Genomic DNA, 27928 nt, shown 5'->3' with positions numbered 1-27928 from the left:
CTTCACCTAATCCTATAATACACAGAATGATTGTATGACTGAAATTTAAATGGTCATTTTTTTAGGGAAGAAGTGCAGACACGTGCTTAGCAGTGCATGCACTCTACACAGGAGTTGACTAGGATCAAACCTCTAAGCCTGCGGTCAGTGGAAAACCCACTTTATCACCTGAGCCACGCCTGCTATAGGTTAAACACCATGCTTCACCTGGTTTAGCTTTGTGCCCCCATATTTTGCTGCAGTATAACTGTAATACCAGTGCTTGGCTTTAAGAAAAGGACAAATGTCTGGCCACAGCTGTAGGGTACGAAACCTAATATTTGCCAAGTCTAGTCCACTGTTGGAGCGGATTTGAAAACACAGCCCTTCTCCTCCCCATTCTCCCGGCACGAACACGAAACACAGCTTATGCAGAAGATCAGATCAGCTTGATGCTGGACTTAGTGAGCTTTATACTCGCTCATCTGAAAGAACCTGTAATTGTCTACAGTCCCCTGGAAAAACCTGGAAACAGAGCATACCTGAGACACAGAGATCACTGTGATTTCTGTTTAGTCCAATAACACGAATAGATTACTGCTTCCACCGGCTTTCTTTTCTTTTCTTTTCTTTTTCTGTAAATGCATGCATATATTTGCTGCATTTATCTGATACTGATTATGGCAATTAGTGGAAATGTAGCGTTATGTTGCTATTCAGTGAGTTTAAACACAATAAACTTGGGCGGATGACACATTATTGGAATTGGCACTCTACATCAAAGCTTTACAACTTCTCATTTTGTTAAAGAAAGACCGTTAAGATCTTAAGAATAAAGCTTTTAAGATGTGGTTATATTGTGAGTGGTTGAATGCGATAATATGAGGCATTTCACTCCAAATATTATGTTTCCAGTATAATATTAAGGGAACAGAAAATACATGCAGTCTGCAACTTCAATTGCAGTGAATGGAAACTGGATGGCCAGTCAGCTCCAAAATAGAAAATCTCATCTGAGAGGATGGAGCTCTGATCTCCAAATAAACACTGCTGCACACCCAAAGCTGATCCAAAACCAGACTGATGATAGTTTCAGAAGGCTGTAAAACCTTCACATTTTTAGTAAATTAACAATTAGCTAATAACCGAAGGAACTGTGCTTTAGACTGCACTTCCACAGGATCACGAATATTCTAAAATTCATTCAGTGTTTATAAAGGTCGTGTATGTGTTGCTGCTGTCTTGGATTAAGTGAGAACAAAGCCTATGGTGAGTGTAATGATGCAGAATGAATTACACACAGTCTCTTGCAGAATTTAAAGGGTACCTCGCTCGCTCTTAATTAACTGTTCACTGTCTAATTCCCAGGAGGTAGCTGGTGGATATAATGTATGAAAGTCTTGAATCACCCCTAATTTTTTATATTATGCTTCCAAGGATGCAGACGTTCTTGTATTTTCTTGCATAAATGGTCCTGAGTAATAATTCTCCAGACTTTCTGAAGGTCTTTTCTTTCTTTGGACATTGGCTGCTTTTTCACTCATTTTCAGTTCCGTCCTGTAGCTGACCATTTTCAGAAGAATATTTCATGTTGCTTGTTAAGCCATCTTAACACTGGCCTATAAATTATTCATCATTCAAGCTTAAAAAAAAGCAATATACAATTTATATGATATTTTTGTGCACTACGTTAACAGCAGCCAGTTCAAAAACACGTCATGTGTTCTCATTTCGTTCATTCAATATGTATAAAATGTATAAAAATGTACAAACACAGAGTTATCACAAGTGGCTCATGGAGTGATGAATCCAAATTTAAAGTTTTCGTTTTAAACTGTCATCCGTATGTACAGATGAAGTCAAGTGAGGCAACAGTGAGTGTCTACAGCCATCTGTAAAAGACGATGAAGGCTCTGTCATGGTTTGGGGCTGCATTTCAAACAGTGGTGTTGGCGATCTTGCCAAAATGGATGAAATTATGAATAGATCAGATTTTGATCCCGCCCTGCGATATCTTGAAAATGTCTGATTGGCAACAGCTTCCCAAACACGCTGTCAGTCAAGCAAAAACATGCCTGGCTAGAAGAAACTCACAATGGAAATGCTATCAGTTATGGACCAGCCTCCGCAGAGCTCGAATCTCAACATTATTGAAGCAGTGACAAAGAATGGAATAAAGTCATCCAAAGAAGAGCTTGGAACATCTTTCAAGAAGCCTGAAGGATTATTCATAAGGACTGCTTAAAGAAATAGTAAGAAAACGTAAACAGTTGAGTTCAGGCTGTGTAGAAGCAAGCATAGCAAGTACAGACTTGTTAGAATGGTACAAATGTTGTTTTTGCCTAATACACTTTGTTTCCATCTATGCATGTACAGGTTTTATTAAATGATTGCACCTGTTTCCGATTTTTTTTTCAGCAAAATATAAATAAAGGGTGAGAATGTAATTCAAAAAGTCAGTCATCATGACACTTCCTGAAACTGAAGTTGGTAGTTGCTATTGTACTGGTTCTGCACATTGATTGCTATAAGGATGGCAATTATTTGTCTTTTTTTCCTCCTAAGATTTATATACAGTCTACCTAACTGACTCATAGTATATGCAAATTCAGATCGTCAAATGTCAGACTTCAATGAACCACTTTTAAAAATATTAGCTTTTTTGCATTTAAGCAAGCTGAATCAAGGCTTTCAGGGTACATAGCGCTACCAGATGGGACCCAATTTGCAACACTTTCATCAAGTGGTGAGAATAAGACCACTTAATTGGTTGAGAAGGTGAAGAAGGCTCTTGTGGTTGGCAAAGTGAAGTGTGTTAGGTCACTACTGCATTAGAGGAACTGAATGCTTTTGCAGTTCAGAATAAAACACCCTTGATTCTGTATGGCTTTAAATATCTAAACCTCAAATAAAATCTCTGCTGGCAATTAACCACCTTCGATGCACCAGTTCTTTGATTTATGGCGCTTTCATCTTGTAGTGTCAAGCAACAGGTGCTGTCTTTCTTTCATTGCATTTTCATTTTTTGAGATATTTTTAGTACTATCACCTTGGCTGTTAGATTTAAGACACAGGTATACACACACACACACACACACACACACACACACACACACACACACACACACACACACACGAATGGTCTTGAAAGAGAAGTGGACCGTCCTCTCTCATGTTCACTTGTCCCCTTCTGGAAACCGACGCACTCCATTAATGTCAACACACACACGCACAAAGGCATGAATAGGAGCATTATATTGTATGCACTATTATCCAGTGCCAATACACTCTAATAACAGTGGTAAAAAGTGGAACACAAGAGTGCTGAGCAGGTGCTTTAGAAGGTGTATCTCTGCGTGTGTGTGTGTGTGTGTGTGTGTGTGTGTGTGTGTGTGTGTGTGTGTGTGTGTGTGTGTGTGTGTTAACAAAGAGAGGGTCACCTTGTGCCCTAGATCAGTAGGATTCCATGATGTTGGCTATTAGTCACATACACACAAAAAGGTGGTCTACAAAGCCACGTGTGAAGTACCAGCTTTTCATGCATGCTGGCACAACGATACAGTAACAGAGCTGAGGAGGATGTTAACAGTGGTCCCAGTCCTCCAGATAATCAAGCCCTACACAAACGTTTCACCGAAAAGTCAAAACCATGACAAAACCCACGACTCGTCTTTAGATTTCATCATCAACATGTGGTGTGACCCTTACATAGCTCTGATCCACACATCCCTGATTTAGTCTGGCCTTAGATGACTAGAAGAGCAGCTAAAGGTTAAACCCACTTGGACCAAGTTAAAAGCAGCCTGTTCAGACTGTAACCTCTGAGGGGTGGGATAGTCTCCAGGCCCTGTGTAATCGTGTGGGTAGATGGATTTTTTTTTTTCTTTTGAATGCAACCTCACTTTACATTTAGTAGCACATTTAGACAGTAATGTTTAATATGTCCGCAGCTAAATGGACTTCACTTCAGGGAAAAGTAACTCCTGCTACTACTGCACGTTATTTAAACTATGCATGTGAGGACTTTGCTTGGATGCATCTGTTTTACACTTGCTGAATTGCATATCTCATGCTTTTGATTCTTTTCTGCAACTGTTCATGCATCCTAGTCAGCTGCAAAGATTTGTGACTTCTCTAAGAGCCGCCACTGCAACTAATGCTTACTCGTGATATCTTTTCAGCATCTCTGACAAGACATACAGACATGCTCTTAGTAGGTTGTTACCACCTCATTAAATAGTTGTGCTGGCATAGCTCATGCATATATTAAGGTTTCTAGAAATAGATATAAAGTATAGGTTAAGCAGTGGTAAGATTGGTGGCAACTAATATCCCTGATCCTCAGGAGAGTTTTGTCTTTTAATCTGAATTGTGTAGGTTATCTTAGTTAGGCTTTGGGAAGGACGTGTTGCTTGGGTAAAATTTTACAGACAAAACATTACTTTTGGTGCCTGACGTGGTATCTTGTAGTGGAATTATGCACTATGAGACTTTTTTAGCTTTTATCCATAAAACCAGAGGAGGATATGTGGTGTAGCATAAATTAGGACTTTTTGTTAATCAGTAATTCTTCTTTAAACCTTGTACCCTAATAGTGGTTGGAGCGTTAATATTATTGAAAGCATTACAGCATATAGGTTACTTTTTATTATTAATAAATAATACTTGTATGTATTCTTAGTTATTATTTATTAAATAAATATAGTTATATGGTCACTGGACACTGTGAACATCCACGGTCACCACTTCATGCATAATAGACCTTCCATGTGTATGGACATGTGCAGGTATATATGTATGTATATGTATACATATGTATATTTAGTGTGTACATGTGTGTGTGTACATGTCTATAAATAGGAATAGTAGTGGTACAATAGTTATGTCAAGCTATATAGTTTATGTCTTCCATATTTCCAACCATATCCATAATCACATACTGCGTATATACTACCATTGAATATAGTGTATTATCTTATTTTTTTTTCATTGATTGTACTTATTTGTATTTTTGTATTTCCTTCTGATATCGGTACCTGAGCTGATGTAACGCAAAATTTCCCCGTTGTGGGATCAATAAAGTTTTATCTTATCTTATCTTATCTTATTTGACCATAAGAACTCTTCACACTCCTCTATGTGTCCTCTTCATGTTTACAGCTGTTTACAGCTTTTCGGTCTCTTGTTCCCATGACATCATAGCACAGTGTGTGTATTCTCATTGTTTCATATTAAAACAGGAATTGAATTAGAGCAAGCCCATGTGTGTGACATTAAACCATTTAATCAAATGCTCAAGAGTCACTTAACAACTCCAAGCTGAGATTAAGCCATAATTAGAAAAACTCTTTCTGCAGCAGTGAATGGGATCTTAAAAAGGTCATTGTATCCCCACAACAGCAGGAAGCACCTCCTCCTACCAGTGCTTTTGAGATGCATTACTGCTGCTCCATAGGTCCCGAGCATGACTGTATGTGAAAAATGAAAAACGACCATGTGTGCTCACCAACTACTTACATGCATAATTAAAGGTTAAGACATAGCTTGTAGCAAAAGCCTAACACATGAATAAATAAATATATGAAACACGTCAGCTGAGAAGCTAGCTGATCTGATCTTCCCCATGTGGACAATTTGTAATGCATTATTAAACCATTCATCTATCGAGATGGATTATGTCTGTGACTATTAAGTGTTCTCCCAAGATATCTGCTATAAAAGTACTTCAGAGCAGCCCTGAGTTATTACAGACCACCTTCTTTAAATATCGCGGTCTGACAGGGTATCCCAGTCAATGATTTGACAGTGATGTGGGAGTAAAATCCACAGGATAAATACAGGCTTGTTACAAAGGTCTACTGCCATTTTCAAAAGCATAAGAGTAGTTGTGTGATAACATTTTAAGTTGCATAAAGATCAAAAGGCATCACCAAATCTTTTCATTTATGAAACAGACATATAGAAACACAGTTAAAGAAGTCTAAACCCGCACACTCACTATTGTATAAAGGTCAGAACGCAGATTACTGTGACAAATGTTTCCAAACACTGGATGTTAAACTCAAAGAGTTAGTGTGAGATAGTCCCTTATTTCTCTTTTAAAATCAAGTCGTCTGTGAAAGAAAATCGGTAACTTAAAAGAATTACTCCTTCTGCCTGCTAGTAGTATTTTATTCATGTATGACATTTCTGTGTAAGCAATAACAGATCAAAAATGTAGCAGCATGTTTTACAATTAGTCCTATATATTATTGGTCAAAAACATAATATAATTGTGCGTATAATTTGTTGATATCTCATTTCTTTACATTGATAAACTTAGAGTGTAGGTTGCTTTGGCAGTATACTGTTGTTGGGGTCCTTATCAATTTGCACTGTTAACTGCTGTCTTTACAGAGTATAACCCTGCACGCTGCTACTTCTATCAGCAGTCAACAGGTAAGCATAGATTCCCATACCATGAAATCTCCTCTGTCATGACTGACAGTTATGTTTCAGATCATGAGCTCTTTCGGTGCTTCTCTATATGTTTTTCTGTCCATCAGTCTAATAGAAGTTAATTTATGTTTTATCTGTCCAAACATTTTTTGGTGTGTTTAAGTGTGCAAGCTACTTTTACACATCTTCCAGTAAATTCTAATCATGTTCTTGAGCGTAATGAGTGGTTTGCACCTCGTTGTAAATCACAGTTAACCCTTTCATGAATTATGACAACCTCAATCAGGATTTTTTTTCTTAAGTATTTTTATTCATATTTAGGCATGGAAAAAAAAGATATCTGAATTTAATTTTTTTTTAAACATGTACTTTTCAAAGAGTTTTTTTTACATGTCTGCTCGGACACTTCCTATCCATCAGTGTCCAATGCTGTGGTTTATGTGCAAGTATACCATCAACACTGACACAAATACAAGACCGGACTTTTTCTGTTGGAGCAGGTGAAGGATTATGACATGCCTACCTTCTCAAGAGTGTTTTTAACTTGGTTAGGTATTATATTAAATACAGCAACAAAAAAAAACAATGTCAACACTTTGAACTTCAGATATTAAGACTGCTTCATTTGTTGTGAGATCCCAAGGCAACAGGGTTCACCCGGCCATAAAAGCGCTCTGAAAACCTCTGAAAATTGAGGAGTATGCATAAAACTAGCTGTAATTCATAAAAATATAATGCAAAATGTTTGTTAAAAAAACCTTGAAATAAAGCTAAAGCTCTAAATGTCAATTATATATTGATTGTATGATTTAAAATCCACTAACTATGTAACCCAAAAAATATGGCACTAACTATATTTGATTTTGAAAGTGATCTATCTTGCCAAGTAGGCATACTAAAAAAAATAGGACACATGTTTGTGTTTGAGCTCTAATCACTGTAGGTACAAATTTTTAAAAAGAAAAAAATATACTGGGATAGTAAGAGTCAGTATGTGACCGCTTATGCAGTTTTGAGTGTGTGTGTGTGTGTGTGTGTGTGTGTGTGTGTCTGCAAGAGAGAAAATATCAAGTGGAGAGTTGCCAGAGGGAGCGAGAGAACATAATTGATTAAATACACCAGACCAAAAGAGCATCTCTCCCTCTCTACATCTCAGGGTCTACCATCGTCCCATCCATCCTCTGTGCCTCCTTCCTCAACAAAAACACCAACCAGCTATTCCGCTCACAGTATGGCAATGAAAGAGAGGGAGAGGGAGGAAATAAAGAAGCACTGGGTGGAAAGAGGGCGGAAAGAGGCTAAGATCGATGGCCGAAAGACAGAAAGACAGTGAGTCAGAGAGAGGGAGTGGAAGAGAGAGGGAGACAGCGAGAACAATAGAAGAAGGGAGGAGAGGGAGAAGGAACCCACAGGCTCACAAATGAATGATGTTAGATTTAAAATGATTCATCTTCACATTTAAAAGTAATCACAAAAAAAAAGAATTTATGTAGAGCAGATCATAAGGGTAATGTAGAATAAAGTAGAAAACAAATAAAAAATACAAATACAACAAATACTTATTTGTTACTAATATTATAAATAACAAAATACTTATTTTTCTGCCATGTTAAACACACACTTTAATCAAATAAAGAGTGGGATACTTCTGCAGTTCAGAGGTTCATTTTGGAAATTGCAGCTACTAATCTACACCAAGTGAACCTGTTTTCAGACTACCCAAAAAAGTGTGAAGTGCAAAATAGAGCAACATTGTTTTCATTTGCACATATTTGCCATGCTCAATCATAAGAATTAAGACCTTTCTTTTATTCATTTTCTTTCAAATACACTGTTAAATTGAGCTACTTTGTTGCTACCTGTTGTGATGTACTGTACTGACACAAAGTTTAATATGGAGACGAGATTTTAATAGATTGAAATAAAATTAATCCTTAACTAATGGACCCTTTCACTGTAGGGTTTATTTCAGCTACTCTGGGACAGAATTGAGTTTTATATATACATTGGCACCTTAATGTGTGATGTAACTAACACACATTGAAAGATCATTGGCCATTTAAGTTACAGTTTGTGTTTCCATATACAATATATGTGCTTGTACCCATGTGAGTGTGATTATTGATCAGATAGAAGGGGAGTGCTACTTAATCAGACTAGCCGTCTCAATAGGCTCCCCCAATTAGGACACACGAAATCTCAAATACATATGAGCTTTCTGGGAGAGTGAAAATGCACTTTCACACATATAATGCAGAAATTTGGGGATGGATGGGATTTTGGCGAAGTCATCATCAATCAGCGCACAGATGCAGAGAAGTTCTCGTTGTGCACAAGATTGTTTATATACATTGTGTATTTATGCTTCTGTGCATGCGCGTGTGGGTGTGTAGGGGTTCGTGCTTGCGCGAGCACGCCTGCTGTGTCGCTCTCCATCACTTTCAAGTGGGCAGAGAGTAATCAGTGTTCACAACAGGACCCTGCTCTGTCTCTCCCTCCCTTTCCTTTATCTCATCTAAATTTTTCTCCTCCTCCTTTCTCCCCACTTCACGGAGCAGCAAGGTGTTTGTTAAATTGGCTCGTTCAAGTAAAGAGTGGAGGGCTGAAAAAAAAAAAAAACCAGAGAGTGGGTGGCTCTGCACCATATTGCAAAATCCACTGTTAGTTTAATTATTTATCCATTTAGCAAGTAGGAGCTAAACTGTGAGAGTGTTAAAGTGATAAAATCACTTGTTGAGAACACTTTTGAGGATGGTTTCATTGCTTGGTTTATGCCCCTTATCTCCTGAAAGAGGATTTTAATACAGCAGCATGTAATTATTATGCTCCAAATTTGTGGCACCAATTTGGGTGAGCTACTTCAGTCAGCATCAACTTTGGAGCTGAGGAAAAGCCTCGACCTTAGCGCCATCAAACCCATTTTGGATAAACCGGAACATCGATGACAAGCCACGTGTCAGCACTCAAAAGCGGCAGCAGCACTTTCTTGCAGCCAGGCTCATAAATCTTGTGAAAAGCCTTCCCGAAAGTGGTGTAATAACAGATTAATGACTATAAAATTTTCAAATATAGAGCCGGTATCCATGTGTCGACACGCTTCTGTCATGTACTGCACCTCAAAAGTACCCCTAAATACACAAACAAATGTCTTTGTACTTCTCAAAATTATGTAAATAATTATATTAAGTGACTGACAGAGCCACTTATAACAGTTGATAACCACCTGACTGCAAACTACATATAATCTTACCTAAACAATTTTATCTTTGTTGGCACAAATAGCTGAGATTTGTTTCGAGTAAAGCGCAGGGTGTAAAATAGTTTATACCATCTGCCGGATAAGTTATGCCTGTGTTGGCAGTGTGAGCAGGCTGCAAATCTAGGTAGCTTCTTTTGTTTGTTGATGTGGTTTAAAACACAAAATCAAACACAGTCCTACCCCAAATAAAATGAGTGAAGATTTGGGGGTTTTTGTTGTTTTTTGTTCTGTGTAACTGCCGTCTGCCGTTTTTAAAAAAAACATGATCACTTCATCTATTTTTCCCCCTCTGTTTGTCTTACCATGTTGGATATGTAGCCCTTGTATCTACAACTTAAAAACTGAATCCACCAGGCATTTTAAAAGGACAACTAGGAAATGGATGAAAAGCCCGGAATACCCATTAAATTAAATTAAATTAATTTCTTTATCATCCCCCTCCTTCTACCCTCTGCTCTTCTGCCCCTCGCCTCTTTTCTTCCTCTTGTTCTCACCAGAGTTTGTGTCATTTTGTGTGTTCCCTCCTTTCTTTAAGCCCAGACTTTTCCCAGAGGCCATTGCAATCTTGGGCTTCTGCCTCTTTTCAAACTCTGTGTGTGCTTGTGTGTGTGTGTGTGTGTGTGTGTGTGTGTGTGTGTGTGTGTGTGTGTGTGTGTGTGTGTAGCCTGCAGGACACCACAGTAATCAGAGCAGAGACACACAATGAGAAAAAGGGGGACAGAGACAAGGAGTTGGTGTCATTATCTTATTATAATTTTAGCTCTGAAACTACTAGTGGCTATTCAGCCGCTGACTATCCAGCGCACAGCACTTCCAGACACACACGCCAAGCTACAGCAATGAATAACACTGATCGTATCGCTAATGTTTCTTGAAATGACATTCATCTGGATGTTTTTAGACTACAAACTACAAAATGAAGCATTACTGTGGGCTAATCACACCTCTCCACAGTAACAATCTTCCACATAATGTCTTGAAACACCACAGAAACTACTCAAGAGCATCTAGAAAACCTCAACAAAGACCTCAAAGCACTGACCTAAGTTTCAAATCCAGAGATGCCAATCTAATTGAGAATCCTAATTGATATAGGATCCCAACTCCTGCAAACCAAAAGAGTCAAATAGTCTGACAGCATAACAGGACAGATGTCTCGTGGCCATGCCCCAAAGAATCACAGCTATTATTAAGCAGATGGGTTTTATGTTATGCCAATTAAAAACAAGCACAATCAAGTAAGGACATAAATATGTTCTCATCAGCACAGACTGGCAGACTGTGCTGATGATGGTAGAATTAAAAAGTATTCATGATAGAATTAATTTGCAGTGTCCTGGCCCAGTTATACATCACGCTCCAGTGGTCCTCGACCTCTGGTCTGCTCCCTTGAGTTTGGCTTCACAATACCTGAAAAGGTTACTTGCTGTGGAAATGGTAAATGTCAGGCGTTTGCCGGCTAGTATTGCTGGAAAAAACCAACAAAAACAAAAAACTGTCCCTGCTCTGATGACGCATGTTTGTTGTATTTAATGTCTGACCAATTTTTAATATTAACTTCATTTCTTATTTCGTGGTGCAAATGAAGCTGCGCTCAAGGACAAGGGCAAGCTGCAATGTTAGCCTTTCCTTTGCTAGAGTTACCAAAGGCAGATGGAGCTAGATGCATTAAAAAAATTAAACACATCACTCTATTTTGTGCATTTGTTATATTTTAATATTAAAAACTGAATGAAAAGTTAACCAAGAACATGGAAGGGTTCAGCTGTTTCTCCAGAGAGGTGTATTTTAAAATGTCTGCCAGCCATAGGCAAAACCTGAAGGATGACTGGAAAAAAACACACCAAAGCATTGTTTAAGTTAAACTTGTACCAAGCAATCTTAAGAAACATATTAGACAGCCAATGGACAGAGAAATGTGCCAAACTGTAGGTAATCCATGTGGGTGGCAATTAGTTAATCAGGCGATATGAGCAGTGAATCCCCCTCAACTCTGTGAGTAAAACAGTACCTGAATCCCAAAGTACAGTTTGTGCCAGTGGTGGTGGCTTATAAACCCAGGCAGCAGGAACTAATGGCCAGCAAAAATGATGTGACCTTGTGTTGCTCCTGTGGATGGTATATGGGATTAGTGTAGCTGTGTGCTTGATGCTGTATTTCAGTATTGTCAGTTCTGTAGAAGCTCTACTGATGCTGCATGCAATTTTTCCCTGTGTAATTTTCTGCTATGACCTAATACCTATCATGACGCACAATGCCTTCAATCGCATATAAAAAATACACTCACCAGCCACTATTTAGGTACACCATTTCAACTGTTCATTAACACGAATAACTAATAAGCCATTCGCAGCAGATCCTGGCATGTAGAAATTGTCACGATGACCTGCTGAGGTTCAAATTGGGCAGAAAGGGGGTTTAAGTGATTTTGAATGTTGGTTGTTGAAGTCAGAGGACAGCAGCTGCATTTCTCTGAGGTACATATGAAGCAACTGACAAAACAACACCAATAATCACTCGTTACAACCAAGGTAGCCAGAAGAGTATTGCTGAATGGGCAATCAAAACCCTAACCTTTAATTAGATGGCCTATAGCAGCAGAAGACCACACCAGCTGCTACTCCTCTCAGGTCAAACCAGGAAACTAAAGGTACAGTTCATAAAAGCTCAGTAAAGTTGGAAGAACGCTGAATGGTCTTTTAAGTCTCAATTTCTGCTGAAACATTCAGCTACCACGGTCAGAATTTGGCATGAATAACATTACAGCATGGATCATGCTCAAATCATCTCAAACTTATTTCTTGAACATGACAGTGAGTTCACTGCACTCAAATGGCCTCCGCAGTCACTAGATCTCAATCCAACAGAGCACGTTTGGGATGTGGTGGAACGGGGGATTCACATCACGGATGAGCAGCTGACAAATCTGCAGCAACTGTGTTACGTTATCATGTCAAAATAGACCAAAATCTCTGAATAACTTTTCCAGTACATTATCGAATATATGACATGAAGAACTAATGACATTCTGAGGTCAAAGGGAGTACAACCCAGCACGAATATTGTCAGGGTCCTGGGTCTGTGCGACCCAGGGTCCCTGAGCAATTATGGACATGTGTGTTTTTGGTGTACTGTCCCTCGTTCTCCCTGCTTGCAGGTATATGTGTGTTTATGTGTGTGTGTGGATTCCGGTGTTTCTGAGAGCACCTGTTTACAGGCACCTTCAGGCCTGGTGGGTGTGGCCACACCCGAAGACCATCACACACCTGTAGCTGATCAAGCTTCGTCGGAGGAGCTACTTGAGAGTGTGGCTGAGCTCTCTCCGACGCTGGATCATGGTAAATGGCCTGTATTTATATAGCGCTTTTACTAGTCCCTAAGGACCCCAAAGCGCTTTACATATCCAGTCATCCACTCATTCACACACTGGTGATGGCAAGCTACATTGTAGCCACAGCTACCCTGGGGCGCACTGACAGAGGCGAGGCTGCCGGACACTGGCACCACCGGGCCCTCTGACCACCACCAGTAGGCAACAGGTGAAGTGTCTTGCCCAAGGACACAACGACCGAGACTGTCCAAGCCGGGGCTCGAACCGGCAACCTTCCGATTACAAGGCGAACGCCCAACTCTTGAGCCACGATCGCCCCACATCATTGCGTGACTTCACGTTAGTCTCTCGGCCAGTCAGTACGGTTAGTCTGCCGCATTGTGTGTGTCTTACGGCTGCCTCTTTGTTTTTTCCCCAGGAGAAGCGTGAAGACGAGAGGGCAGCGAGCGCGGGGTGCTCAGACACTGAGGAGCGGAGACAAGGAACACTAGCACTGGGAAGAGGACACGTCACGGGAGTCGGGAACACACTGAGGATTTATTGTTATTGTCCGTGCCTGGGTCCTCCTTTTCCTCATATCCCCACGGTTGTCAACCGTGACATATATATGTTATATGTGTTGTTAAATCAGTCCATTACGTCTCCATTACTTTTTAGCATAGCTGTAAAATGCTTGTTATAAATAATAAAATAAATCCAAACAGAAAAAAAACCTTCAACATTTGGATCTGTGAAGTGTGAAAGTTGAAGATGCCTCTGAGCCCTGGAGAGGAAATGACCTATTTTGAGTGTTTCTTAATCCTGCGTGAATGTGTATAACGTGACTTTGTTTGCATAAACACTATAATCTAATTATCATACACTAATCTAATTATATACCTTACTTTGATTCTAAGAGTAATTTGATTAAGCTGTTTACATGCACAGCAGAGGAAGATTTATCTTAATATCTTATCTTGACTGAATTACTTTTCCCTTGTCAACTTTCAGAAATTCACAAACTGCCCTCACAAAATGGCAAATGTATGTCTCATTGGCTGGCTTTTTCTCCAGCTACTATATAAGAGTCCTGCAGTTTGTCCCGATTTTGAGACACTATGAAAAAAAACGACAGCAACTCTAAAAATTAATGCCTCCATATAGTCTGCACACTGCACAGATTGGCAGAACTCAGATGGACAGATTTAGTCGGCGTATGGTGTTTACGTCTCTGAATAATCCTCCTATAATGAAATTAATTTCACAGCTCCACACACATTTTAATCCCACGGTGAACCTGCTGCACATGACCCAAGTCAAAGAAACCACCACTAAGCACTACTCTCATGATCATATTTGGCTTTATATACAGGCAGCAACTGTCATATGAATTTAGTTTTTACACGTCTTCCTCCGTCTGTCCTTTTCTGTCTCTCTCAGCCCCGCTTGGTGTCCATCTCTTTCTGACTACAACCTCTTTCCTCCCCCATGAGCCCCTCTGATGGCTTTATCTTCCTGTGTCTCCCCCTCCATTCCTCTTATTCTTCTTTCCACCTCTCTTCTCCTGTCAACTCACATCTCCCCACTCCTTGTCCCTGATTCTGCACCTATGCTTTTGTCTCCTCTCTACCTCACCTTCTTACCTTTCATCTCCACTCCTTCTCTCCTGGCTCTTCATGTCACCCCAATTGCCCTTTTTGACTCCTCTTTTCTACCAATTCGTCTCTTGTCTCCTGTCTCTTTTCCTTTCTTGTCTTCTTCTACGTGACCTGACACCGCCTCACTAAAACACCATGACAAGTCCCTCACTCTACTCCGTTTTTTTTTTTTTTTTTTTGCATCTCCTCTATTCTTCTTCTGTGCGGGTCCAACAAATAAGACGGTGTTTTCCCAAAAGATTTCGGTAATTTGTTTCAAAGCCCATCAAAGGTGTGGGTTAATAATGGAGTGAATTTGCCTTGACATGCCTAGACAATAGCCTTGTAGACCTAAATTATGCTTTGGGCCACCAGAAATTGGATTTAAAAATTGATGCCCTCAGAGGAAGAGTGTGAAGGTCACTACTATAACCTATAAGCCCTGTTGCAAATAGATTCAGTGGAAAATAGTCTACATCATGAACTTATTTACCAGCTCTCCAAGAGAGTGATTTTGGTGCATGAATTTGGATGATAATGGACTCTTTAAAATAAGTTGCTGATGTGATTTCAGATCATTTTGGGCAAGAAAAAAAAACCCAAACAAATATGGAGATGCACCAATCCAGGGCTGAATTATTATTATTATTTTTTTACTTTTTTTGTTGTTATTTTTTTTCACGTTACAAATGCATCTTGGTTTTCTGAGTCATAGTCATTACAGACAGCACGGGGCTAATCTGAAATACTGAACTCTGTCAACACAGGCTTGTGGAATTTGATTCAAACACCTGGAACCAGACTAGCATGGCTCCCTGTTCGTCTGTATTGATATGCTTGTGTGTTCCTGTATCTTTAGATACATATTTGGAAAGATCTGATATGTGTGTTTGTTTGCTGAGTGTGTGAAAAAAACAGAGAAGGTGTGTGTTTGTGTTCAAGGTCACTGTTCCATTTCCGATTCGGGATGCTGCCGCTATCCCAGCATCCTCTCTGCCAGGAGCATTGATTAGCACTCGGCAAGCATAACATCACTCACACACTCACACACATTCTCACAGAGCTTCTTTTTCTATATTTCAAACGAATGCTAATGCTATGAGAACAGCAGACCCCTCCTGTAACATGTGATGTGCTACGACGACTACGAACAGACAGAACGATATAAGGCTGAGCCATGTAGAAGAACAGAGCAATTTCATCACTGTACATTATGAGTAAATTTGGACTGATGATGTGGGAGAAACGTGATTCATATCTCTGTGACTAACCTGGACTTGTTCCAGTCACACAGTGCTTAGCTGTTACTCTCCATTAAATCAAACATTGTCAGCAGGTTGGCCCTATTTGCCAGAGTAAAGCCTGTAAAAGCTATTTCTGTTATATTAAAAAAATGTCATCACAGGCAACAATGAAGCATAACAAGCACGTTATAAACTCCTGGGTTATGGTGTGTGGATCTTGGATGTATATGGTTTTTAATGGCTTTTGTTATCAGCGAGCAAAGCTGATGCCGCCCTTGTTGATCTAACTACGCAAAGTTAAAAATGTATAAGATGCAACTATTTACTATTAAAATATGCAACAACAACATGTATAACTTCAAATGCTATAAAGAAAAAATGAACTGTATTCCAATATAGGCAAAACAAGTGACTAATGAGAACAAGAACAAGAAAACAATGTTTACTTTGGTGATTTTCACCTAACACCCCTATAATCTAGTGGGCACATCATGCACTTCTGAGATGCTCTGACTTTACAGACAATCACTAAGGTCTGTTTTTGCAGTTGTGAAGTTCAATGCATACTGCCCCATTAAACGTGTTGCTGTTTCAGATGTGATCATAGGGCACAGAGTACCGTTACATCGGGTTATGAGGGCTGATTGCAAACTGAAGTTTGTTTTTTAATGTCGTAGTGTTAGCTGTTCAAAAACAAGCACACACTGAAATGAAAGCTTCTATAACAGAAAGTATTGTGAATTTGCATAGCGATGTGGAGCAGCTGTTTTTTGTACATCTGTATACTGTGTGTGTGAATTGCAAAATGAATATTAGGCATATTGTATAATGGCTGTGTGAGAATATCTGTATCATACTGTGGTGTCAGAGCACAATTAACTGTCTGTTAAATCAATCTGCCTGCAGTGATATGACGCCAAGCACTTGGCAACAGGGTTTCGACTCCATCTCGAAGCTGACAAAAATTAAGTTTTAGTGGCCCTAAAAAGTGTTTCTAGACAAGCAGGGAATTGATAAATGACAGAGTTTGAATAGCCGAGTCCACCATTACCATGGATTTTGTGACGAGCTGTCAAGTAGGTGTACCTAAGTGCACTAAACAGTGTGCCATTTTCTGTAGTCAGGTAGACAGATATGAAAGAATGGAGTGACAGAAAGAGAGAGACCCAGAGAGAAAGAAGAAGCAAGGCAGAGAGAGAGAAAGAGATCCTTCTATTTAAGATGCTCTACTTGGTTTCAAGGGCAACTGACTCTGAAACAACAAAAAATAATAAGTGTGTGCTTGTGTGTATGAGTGTGTAGTGTTAGGCTAGGATTACAGGCATTTAGTTTGCAGTGATATACTTCTCTCATAGGCACAAGCAAACCTCTGCATACTGATTAGACACAAGTGTCTGAAAAGGAGAGGGTCTCGGTGGATGTGCACGTTTGCGAATGCGTGTGAGAAGTGACAGTGTGTATAAACATGGATGTAGGCTGTATCTGAGTACGGCGGTGTGAGTGTCAAAACGCTGCTGATAGCCCCAAAGCAACAGTTAGTAGGTGAAGAGGTGACACAAAGAGCATGTGAGGTCGTGACACACACACATGAGTTAAATTTATTTAGAGGAGAGATTAGTCATGTCTCGGTAAGAAAGAGGAACAATTCACTTTAAGACAAGAACGGAAAGTACCAGCCATGAAAATAGAAGATGATCTTCTGGGTTAAAAGTCATTGTGGTGTTGATCTGATCTATGTATAAAATGTATCTGTGACGCATGAAGGGGCGTCAGTAAATCAAACCCTGATGCTATAAAATATCTGTTCATGCTTTGATTAAGTTGAAGACTACTTGCTGTCTGCGTACAGAGTTGTCTTCCCACACGTGTGTATTCATTAAAAATCATTGTTTGACCAAGACCTTCTGGACCAAGGGTGGTTTGTACTCTCCCTCCTCAATTTTGAACCTTAACATTTGGGGGCTCGTCCGGTGGTTGAGGAGAGAGAATTGGAGGTGTAGATGGAGAAATTTGGTCTTAGGTGGTCTGACGGGCAGACATGAATTCCAGTGGTCGAAGTGAGTGGGCATAAGCCGGCTTATCCAAAAGGTAAGGCACTACCTGTTGAATTATTTCCAAAGTGTGCCAAATTGGATATGATAAAATTTAAGTCTACTCACTGAAATTACTGGTGGATGTCTGTTTTGATTTTGATGAAAAATCTCATGAGTTGAAGCAGTTAGAGTTCTGCTAAGAAGAAATGAAAGCAGTTAGAGTCTGCGAGAGCAGTTAGAGTCTGCCAGGAAAAGTTTAAATACTGGGTTGAAGTCCCAAAGAAATTGAGTTAGAGTCTCAGGTAGTTTGGTAGGAAATTTGGTCATTTTGTGGGTTAAAGTCCCGGTTGGTCATTAGGTCAGACCTTTGTTGGTCAATTTGTGGGTTAGAGTCCCCATTGTCCATCAGGGTAGATCTGCCTCAGTCATACACTTGTTTTGGGTGTTGATTGTTGTTTCAAAGTATTATAAATTATTCTAGAACGGCAGTTAAAGTCTGCTAGGAAGCGCAGAGCCCGGAGGTTATGCTCCCTCCTTGTCGTGGACGCGCGACATTGACCTGTCGGCGAACAGGGTTAGTTCAGTTTGGCTTAACTGTGGGGTACAGGGCATCCTGGAATGAAGCTAGGAGTTAGAGTCTCCTTACCGTTTGGAACGGTACCTGCGCTTTTTTGGTCAGAAGAAGTTGGACTTCGGGCGTGTAACTTTAACTTAAAACTTCGGGGAAAGCCTTGGCTGTGTAATGCCAAAAATAGAGCTTCAGGCAAAGTTTGGGTTGGTTGACGCTTTTAAATTGAGTTAGGGATTTTAGAGATGAGGCCAGAAACAGTTAAAGTCTGATACTGGTTAATTGGTCGCAAAAAACTCAGGGAGTTTATCCGCTGGGCGGTTATTTTAAATTTGTCGAAATTGTGTAGGCGCTAAAGCTGACAGATCTGACAGTGGTTGTAAATATAAGATGTCTTTGTAATATAAAATAAGAGATCTCTGTGTGAAAGGAGTCTGAGGCAATGCTGGAGCTATTTTTAGACGGTGTGTGTGTGAGTGAAAATGCAAATGAGTAAGCAGTGAACTGTTTAAACCACAGTTGGTTTTACAAATACTGCTGCAAACATTGTTGAGTGTGTTTAAGATGCCATTTATGTTTATTAGAGGACTATAAATAAAGTTTTGAGTTGCCGTAGTGGATGTATAGTAATTGACTGAGTTTGGATGTAGATATATAAATATATTGAGTGCACTGTATATACTTAAGACTAACACATTACTTTCAGTAGTAACTTTTCTCCAGCATTAGTTGCTGGTGTGGTTTATTTTTTCAATTTCTTGTGTGTGCGGTGAGAATTAATGGAGGTTTCAATTTTTCGTTTGTTTGTTTTTGACTTGCTCTTTCTGATTATGACAAGCATGTCTAAAATACTCTTAGGAAAGTGTGTTTTGAGTTATATTCCTCAACTCTAGTCACAGTTTAAGTGTGTGAATGTGGTGACTAGAAGGTTTTGAATGATGAATAAAGGTGAGAGGTATTTCTTTGGTGATGTCAAGTAGGATGTTTTAAAGTTTGAAAGTGTTTTTAATTTGAGAGAGGCATGAGTGATGTTATAAGAGTTTGAGTTTCTTTTTCTTTCAGTTCAAGAACGCATAAGTACATACACTTGGTACACCCGTTTACTCTTTTACTTTATTAAAACAGACGGTGTATTTGAGTTTGAATTTCAGTAATTGTATGTTGATATGGTAATTTAGTTTTATGTTAGGTGAAGGAGATGTCCATCTCTGCGTCTTGCAGGATTGAAAGTGAAAGTTGAAGGTTGTGATGTGAATGCTGTGAGTACTCGATTTGAATGATTCTGTGTGATGTGTACAAAATACTAAATAATAATAACACTATGAAAGTTGATAGTAGAGTGAGTGCAAGGCGGTGTGTGAACAGAGGAAGTCTGAGAGAGAAGTGTGTGCGTAGGCAAAATGCAGAGTGTGTGCGTGAAATAAGGGGGTATTGTTTTTACATCAGGTAAAATGAAGAGAGAAAATAACTGACAATTACATTAATGAATAGAAAACACACATACACAAAGTGCCATATGTGAAATTATTCTAGGAAGGAATCAGAAGTGAGATAGTTTAATATAAGATGCAATGAAGGAAGCAGCTTACACTCCTTTAATTTCCAGAGCCAGTGTGTTCCCTCCCCTGCCCACTTGGGCCCCGTATCAGGCGAGTATGGAAGGCTGGATAGCCCATGACGGGTAAGATCCCACCTCGAAACCCTGGGACAACCTAAGGCAGGCACAGTCACGATTACTCGGCCTCACTCAGTCCCTGTGAGCTCAGACTCACTGGTGAGATGAAGTGAAGAAGACGGGACCTTAAGGGTAAAGCCGCTGGGCTAAGGCGAAGGGGGTAAGTGGCAAGTGGAGCCCTAACTTCTGGCTGAGGACAAGGAATGCTGTTATTTAAGGGGAAATCAAAATGAGGGTTAGTAAATTTGGGAAAGAAACTGACAGCTTAAGTGGAGAATTATGAAGGAGTCTGACACACTGCAAAAGCAACATACACAAACAGAAAATGCATTAACCTTATAAAGACAAGACAAGCTCATGATGATTATTTGTATAGATACTGATTAAACCTGGCTTAGAACACAAAGATACGCAATGAAGAACAGCTTGCTATTTTGTATGAATGATACAATGGTGTGAATGTTTAATAAAATACATTTGAGTTTGTAATTGAGGAATAACTCAAAGAAGCTATATGACGAAAGGAGTGAGTTATGAAAACAAACGGTGATTAAAGTAGTTTTAAAAGAGTGACTTAGGAGTGCTCTCTCGTACTAAGTGATCAAAACCAGTGATCACTGTAGAAAGAAATAAAATGATTTAATGAGTTGGTAATGTTTAAACATATGTTTCTGTTGTTACAGCAACTCATTGAGAGATGACTCAGTATGCAAATTAGTTGGAGTGAGTGGTGACGAAGGAACTTCCTGTGTGTGTGTGTGTGTGACTGAGGAAGTGACTTTCAGAAGAAGAAGCATGGCAGACAAGAGAAGTACAGATTTGGGTAGGAAATAGTTTATAGTTTAGTGATTATATGTTGTCGTAAGGGGGTTTTATGCTGAATTTAAGTATGTTAAAGGGGGTGATTTTTGTGTGCAAATTGTGTGGTTTTAATGAGACTTTCGGTGTATTGAGGAGGTGAAATTATGTGGTGGCAAGACTTGTGTGTTTAAGGTTGTTGAGGTTGTTGTGGTGATGGGTTGATTCTGTCAGTTAGGTTTGGGTTGTTGTTTTTGTTTTTAATAGAGGGAGTTTTAGGAAACATCGACATGTCTAAAATTGGGCCCATTATTTTGTAACAGTGCACTTAAAGAAAACCTGTCAGGTGATTTTGTTTTGTGTTTCATGAGCTAATAATCAGCTCTATTTTTTCATTTCTGTTTTAAGCAGGCCTGCAACAGTGAATAACGGCGCTGAAAATTCTCGGGAAGAGCAAATATAAGGGGGCTTTCCAGATTACAATTGGCTGAGGAGAAAGCTACCTGTGGGGGACTATTCAGGTCGTAAGTCCCTGTAAAAAGGATTTTATGCGAGTCAATCCAGTCCAAAAGCATAAAGAAATATTTTCCTATGGAAAATAAAAAATGACTGAGCTCATTTTGCTGAGGGTGGAGAAGCTCCACTATTAGCAAAAATATGGAGTGAATGTGTGAGTGAATGTGAGGATGAATACATGTGGACAAACAATTTGTTTTTACCAGAGAAAATTTCTGTTTTGTTTTGTTGACTGGGGTTAGATTATGGGATTATAGTATATTGTTGGGAGAATGCCAAATGTTAAAGGGGAAACATTTTGATGTAACTCAGTTACCATTAATTGGAGGAACACATGACTGATAATTGTTCTGTTTTAAGTTTATTTTTATGATATAGATTGGAACATGAGTGGGGAAAACTGAGCATTTTTAGTTTTGTATAGTATTTTGACACATTTCATGTGTCAAAATAAAGGGGGTTTAGGGTGTATTAATTTAATTGTTTAATAATTTAGGATCATTTTAGGACTTTTGGGGTTTTTGATCATTTGGATATGGTAAAACTGAAACTGTTATTTTTATGTTAAGGTTAAAGGATTAAAGAACTGAATCCTGTTTACCAGGGTTTTAAAGCTGTGTACAAATCTTAGAGGGAAATTGTGGGACACGTTGACAAAAAGATATCCTTAGGGAAAATTAGTGAGGGTTGAAGGAGTAGAACAGGTTTGATTTCTTTTTTGATTTCTAGAAGTAGTGGTTATAATGTAGGCTTACACATACAGATATTACATAGGAGGTATTTTTAGGATAAAGGGGAGAGCTTATAAATAGAAATGATTTTTATACATATTGCATTTTTTGGATATGAGTTATTGAAGTTATTGAAGGATTGCACGCGCTTACAGACACAGAGTCCATAAACACACATGACAGTATTGATTCCAGGCAAAAGGCCTCAAATTCATTTAGCTTTTAACTGAACTTAAAGAAGGACCAAAGAGGAAGGAAAGCATATATTTTGGTTAAGTCTGATAAACTAGAATTAGAAGGTATTGTTAAATTAAAAGGAGCAAATGAAATAAAAAGGCTATACCAAAAACGGGTTATAACATAGGAAATGTGAGGTTAAAATGAAGTTAACACATAGGAGTTGTTTTTAGGCAGCATTTAGCTATGATGAAATGTATACAGGAGTAATTGCTTATATGCTTAAACTTAATTGATTAAAGTGGTTGTTTTCTTTTGGATCTTTTAGTAGAATAGGCGTTTACGATGATTTTCTTGTTAAAAAGGTGACTTAAGATTAGAGTAGAGGAACTTGCAGCAGCGACAATTTGTGCACAGGATGTTGATGATCAGATAAGGGAAAAATAGAGCGAGCAACCGGACGTGAAACCAGCGCTTAAAGAATTTTAAAGTGATGAGGAACGTTGAAGAATATATATAAATACAAGTCAATAAGTTAAGAGCATAATTAGGATCATGCTTTTGATTAAAGAGTCCCAAATAGGATAAGTTAGGGAGGTGCAGGAAAAGGTGTTTTGTTTCCTTTGCAGAAGATCTCGACGACCACAGGGAGGTCCGAGGCCTGATGGACCAAAAGAGAGGGACCAAGGAAACCTAAGCGTACACATGGAGTGTTCTCGAATGGGAGCTGGTGTTTATTACGGAACCACTTAGATGACAGGAGGTTGTCTGATTTGCTGAGCGAGGACACAATGTATTGCGACCTCTGGTGTTCCAGAGGTCGAGAGAGGGAGTGTGGAGCAGGGAAATTATTTTACTGCTATTGTTAAATAATCATCATTATTACCATTGCATTAATAATATAATCTGCAGTATGATCATTGCTTTGACAATGTAACAGAGAGCTTTAAGATGGCCTTAAGATGTTTATGATGATGTTAATTTTGTATTTCAGATGCAGTTATAACTATTGTGTACACAATGCATATCTGTGCTTATTTGAGTTGATGTTCAGGTTCTTTAAAGGTCTTAAGCTTCACTGACGTGACTGTTCAGGTGATACATGCTGAGGGAAAACTAGAACATAGAAGGAATTGCAATACATGCTTACAAAACACTTATATATCAGGTCATTTTATATTAAGGTTTTAAGTAGAGGTTCTTGGTTAAAACATTTATTTAGTAGAAGACATATACATAGTCTCAGTTAGGTTGTAACACATAAGGATGAGCCTCTGGTCTGGTGAAAGGTCAGAAGTGCAACAGGTGAATTGAGAAAGAGCATTTGAGGACGAGACACAGACAGTTAGTAGGTGAAGAGGTGACACAAAGAGCATGTGAGGTCGTGACACACACACATGAGTTAAATTTATTTAGAGGAGAGATTAGTCATGTCTCGGTAAGAAAGAGGAACAATTCACTTTAAGACAAGAACGGAAAGTACCAGCCATGAAAATAGAAGATGATCTTCTGGGTTAAAAGTCATTGTGGTGTTGATCTGATCTATGTATAAAATGTATCTGTGACGCATGAAGGGGCGTCAGTAAATCAAACCCTGATGCTATAAAATATCTGTTCATGCTTTGATTAAGTTGAAGACTACTTGCTGTCGGCGTACAGAGTGTCTTCCCACACGTGTGTATTCATTAAAAATCATTGTTTGACCAAGAGCTTCTGGACCAAGGGTGGTTTGTACTCTCCTTCCTCAATTTTGAACCTTAACACATACTGTGGTGTCAGAGCACAATTAACTGTCTGTTAAATCAACCTGCCTGCAGTGATATGCACTTGGCAACAGGGTTTCGACTCCATCTCGAAGCTGACAAAAATTAAGTTTTAGTGGCCCTAAAAAGTGTTTCTAGACAAGCAGGGAATTGATAAATGACAGAGTTTGAATAGCCGAGTCCACCATTACCATGCATTTTGTGACGAGCTGTCAAGTAGGTGTACCTAAGTGCACTAAACAGTGTGCCATTTTCTGTAGTCAGGTAGACAGATATGAAAGAATGGAGTGACAGAAAGAGAGAGACCGAGAGAGAAAGAAGAAGCAAGGCAGAGAGAGAGAAAGAGATCCTTCTATTTAAGATGCTCTACTTGGTTTCAAGGGCAACTGACTCTGAAACAACAAAAAATAATAAGTGTGTGCTTGTGTGTATGAGTGTGTAGTGTTAGGCTAGGATTACAGGCATTTAGTTTGCAGTGATATACTTCTCTCATAGGCACAAGCAAACCTCTGCATACTGATTAGACACAAGTGTCTGAAAAGGAGAGGGTCTCGGTGGATGTGCACGTTTGCGAATGCGTGTGAGAAGTGACAGTGTGTATAAACATGGATGTAGGCTGTATCTGAGTACGGCGGTGTGAGTGTCAAAACGCTGCTGATAGCCCCAAAGCAACTGATAAACACATAGCAAATTATTCCAAGCGCTCACTATTACTGGAAAATTAGCCATTAGCTTTCTGTTCTAATTGCAATGAAAAATAGCATTTTAGCTATTAGCTTCTTGCCTAAATTGTCTATGGAAATTAGTATATTAGTACTTGGTGTTGTGAGTCAATTTTTGAGGAAATCAGGTATCAAGTGCTGGCATTTACAAGAACTATCATGCAGCAAAAGAGTCAATAGCTTACATTTTGCCACTGCTAATGATGTCATTTAAAGTGAACTACGCCTTTGCTTGTACATGCCAAATGTTTATTTAATAACTTCTAGAGAAAAAGTAGCACCTATCAAGCCAACTTTGATGATAATTTTTTACCAGTTTAGAGATGCAAAAACACCTACACTGTTACTGATATCTGTTAGATACCCAAATATCGTTTGAACCTATTTTAAAAGCACACTCCCTTTGATGTCAAATCAGCTGGTTGTTTATTTTGCCCACAGTAAATAATAAGGATCTCATTTGCACCCTTCCAAGTCCCGGGACTTTCCAGGGACACTCTGATTAGTTAAGACACCTTCCAATGTATCTGTAACTTGGCTTCTGGATATTTACCCGTCTTAAATTGTTTCATCATAGAACTGTGTTATGGTTGTACGGACGTGACATTAAATTCAGTCGGTGTATCATAATAACAAAAAAGCACTATAGCTGAATAAAACCTCAAATTGAAGAAAAAGATAGATTTCTAATAATCCAGGCCTATTTTTTTTTTCTTTTTAAAGCAATGGTAATAACAATAATGGTGATTCCAAGAATTGAAGAAAAAGGAAGCAAAAGGTGCATTTCAGCTATGAAACAAATGAGAAATGTGCACATAGAAACACAATTTTATACAATCCTAGAAAATAGGACACGTCTATTTGTAACAGCTCCAAGAGCCAATTACATATAATAGGTCAGCTCTTAAAGGGACTGCAACCTTTTTTCAACACAGGTATATATATATATATATATATATATATTAGGGGTGCAACAATACTCGTATCGATATTGAACCGTTCGATACAGTGCTTTCGGTTCGGTACGCATATGTCGAACAATGCAAAATTTTTAATTTATTTTATGAACTTTTCTTCTGACGATGCTGTCTGTGTTGAGAGCTCAGTGGATCTGCGCTCGACAGTGCAGCCTAGGCGGAGTAGTCGAACGCAGATTCACTGAGTGCAGGGCAAGCTAGCGAGACAGAAGCTAAGCTCTCGTTGAAACATGGCAAATTGAACCTCCCCCACCCTCATTCAGATCTGGCGTTTGGAACTATTTTGGTTTTCATGTGACGTATGACCCTGAAGGTAAGCGCGTCATGGACAAAAGTAAAACAGTATGTCGGATGTGCCACGCAATGCTCAATTACATTGGTGGGAACTAGTGTGTTAGCGCAGTTAGCTCATTAACGTGTTGGCCGTCCAGCCCTACGCACGGGGCGAGCCGCGGTAGCTTGTTAACGGAGATTTGCCGTGTTGTGGCGTTAACGTCATTTCAGATTAACGCTGACAGCACTAGTGGGAACAAAATGAATATGACTGCACATTTAAGCTGACATCATCCTAGTGCAAAGACAAGTGGAAGCAGACAAAAACAACAAGCACGCATGCTACAAACTTTACCCGAGTCATTTAGACAGCCGTTAGCACATGATTCTCCTCATGGGGACCTAATATGTTTAATATGCTGCTGAGAATATAGCCCAGAAGAAGCGTATAGTATAGCTTTTATTTTGGAAAGAGCCATTTCTCTGTAATAAACTCTCTTTTCCAAACATGAGTGATTTCTCGATCAGATAGATTTATTATTTTATCCCTTTGTTGTTTCAGCAACATTAAATTTAAAAACTGTATGTTTGAGTCAAAATATATATTTATAATTTTAAAGCATGAACATTTTCTTGTATCGAAAAAACATCGAACCGTGACACCAAAGTATCGAACCGAACCGAACCGTGAATTTTGTGTATCGTTGCACCCCTAATATATATATATATATATATATATATATATATATAATGAAAAAAAGAAACTATTTCAGATGCAAATAGCAGTAATACAGTGAGTGATAATACAAACCTCTTCAGAGTAACAAAATCTAATAAATTCTTGTCACTGGCTTTAACCACTGCTGTATGAATTCAAAAGCGAGCTAAAGTAATGCCTTTTTTTATTTTTACAAAGCATCTGGGCATGTTTTGCAATCTGGATGTCTTACCTCAAATAGGCTTTGGGAAAAAAACATTTACAAAGAAAAATCAACTGTCAACAGGCTCCTGTCAATTTAACCAGAAACAGCTGGCCTGATTTTCCTTCTGCTGAATGCTAACGGTGCTAATGGCATTGACATTGTCAAGATCACTTCAAAAGAATGTCTGTGTAATCCGTTCCCACAAATGCTCTGATAAGATCGGCTTCTTTGGACTCCTAATGCAGTGCATAAACAGAAATCTCTTATAACAGAAATTGCCTTTAGGTGTTGCTGACTTCAAATATAAAGCATGCTACCTGCTCAACTGTTTTAATGTTATTTTAATGTGTTCCTCCCTTCCATAATTATAATCATTCTGATAAGACAGTGTTTACAGAGTGGGGGCATGGGAACAGTGTTGTTGACAGAGTGACTTTTTGTCAATATCAAGTTTCAAGAATTTCTATGAGGACAGAGAGGACAGTCAATGAAAAAATAATCTACTCGCATGCAAACCAGCATGGATACTTAAACAAAAAACAAAACACAAACACATGAATGGATGTGATTTGTATCTGTTCTTTGAATTGAAGCTAACTGGAAAATCTAATTTGTTTGGGCTCAATAACTTATTGGAAAAATAACTTTGCATTTAAAAAAAAGATCAAAGTGACAAAGTGAAATTGTTATTTCGTCAAGCCACGAGGCAATCAATGTTAGACGGGAAGACTTATACGTATAGAACTCTGCAAAAGTCTTGAATCACCAATTAATTCTTTGTATTTTGCTTCCAAGAGGAATACTTTCCTGCCTTTTAAGTGTTCTTTGATGGTCTTTCAGAGGTTTTCTTTGGACATTGGTTGCTTTTTGACTCATGTTCACTCCAGTCCTTGTACCTGACAATT

At 38.9% G+C, this 27928-nt stretch overlaps 1 protein-coding gene across 1 annotated transcript in view; it reads right to left on the bottom strand.

Moving 5' to 3' along the window:
- The window catches only part of csmd3b (CUB and Sushi multiple domains 3b), a 324793-nt gene that overhangs the window by 168787 nt on the left and 128078 nt on the right, over positions 1-27928 (bottom strand). The gene's annotated exons all lie outside the window — the stretch shown is intronic.

This window comes from Copadichromis virginalis, linkage group LG22 (genome assembly GCF_057382275.1).
Source record: "Copadichromis virginalis isolate Kocher_CV1m ecotype Utaka linkage group LG22, C_Virginalis_male_GT1.1, whole genome shotgun sequence".
Taxonomy (NCBI): domain Eukaryota; kingdom Metazoa; phylum Chordata; class Actinopteri; order Cichliformes; family Cichlidae; genus Copadichromis; species Copadichromis virginalis.
The sequence above is the reverse complement of the archived record's forward strand: the minus strand, read 5'-3'. Positions and strand labels throughout refer to the sequence as shown.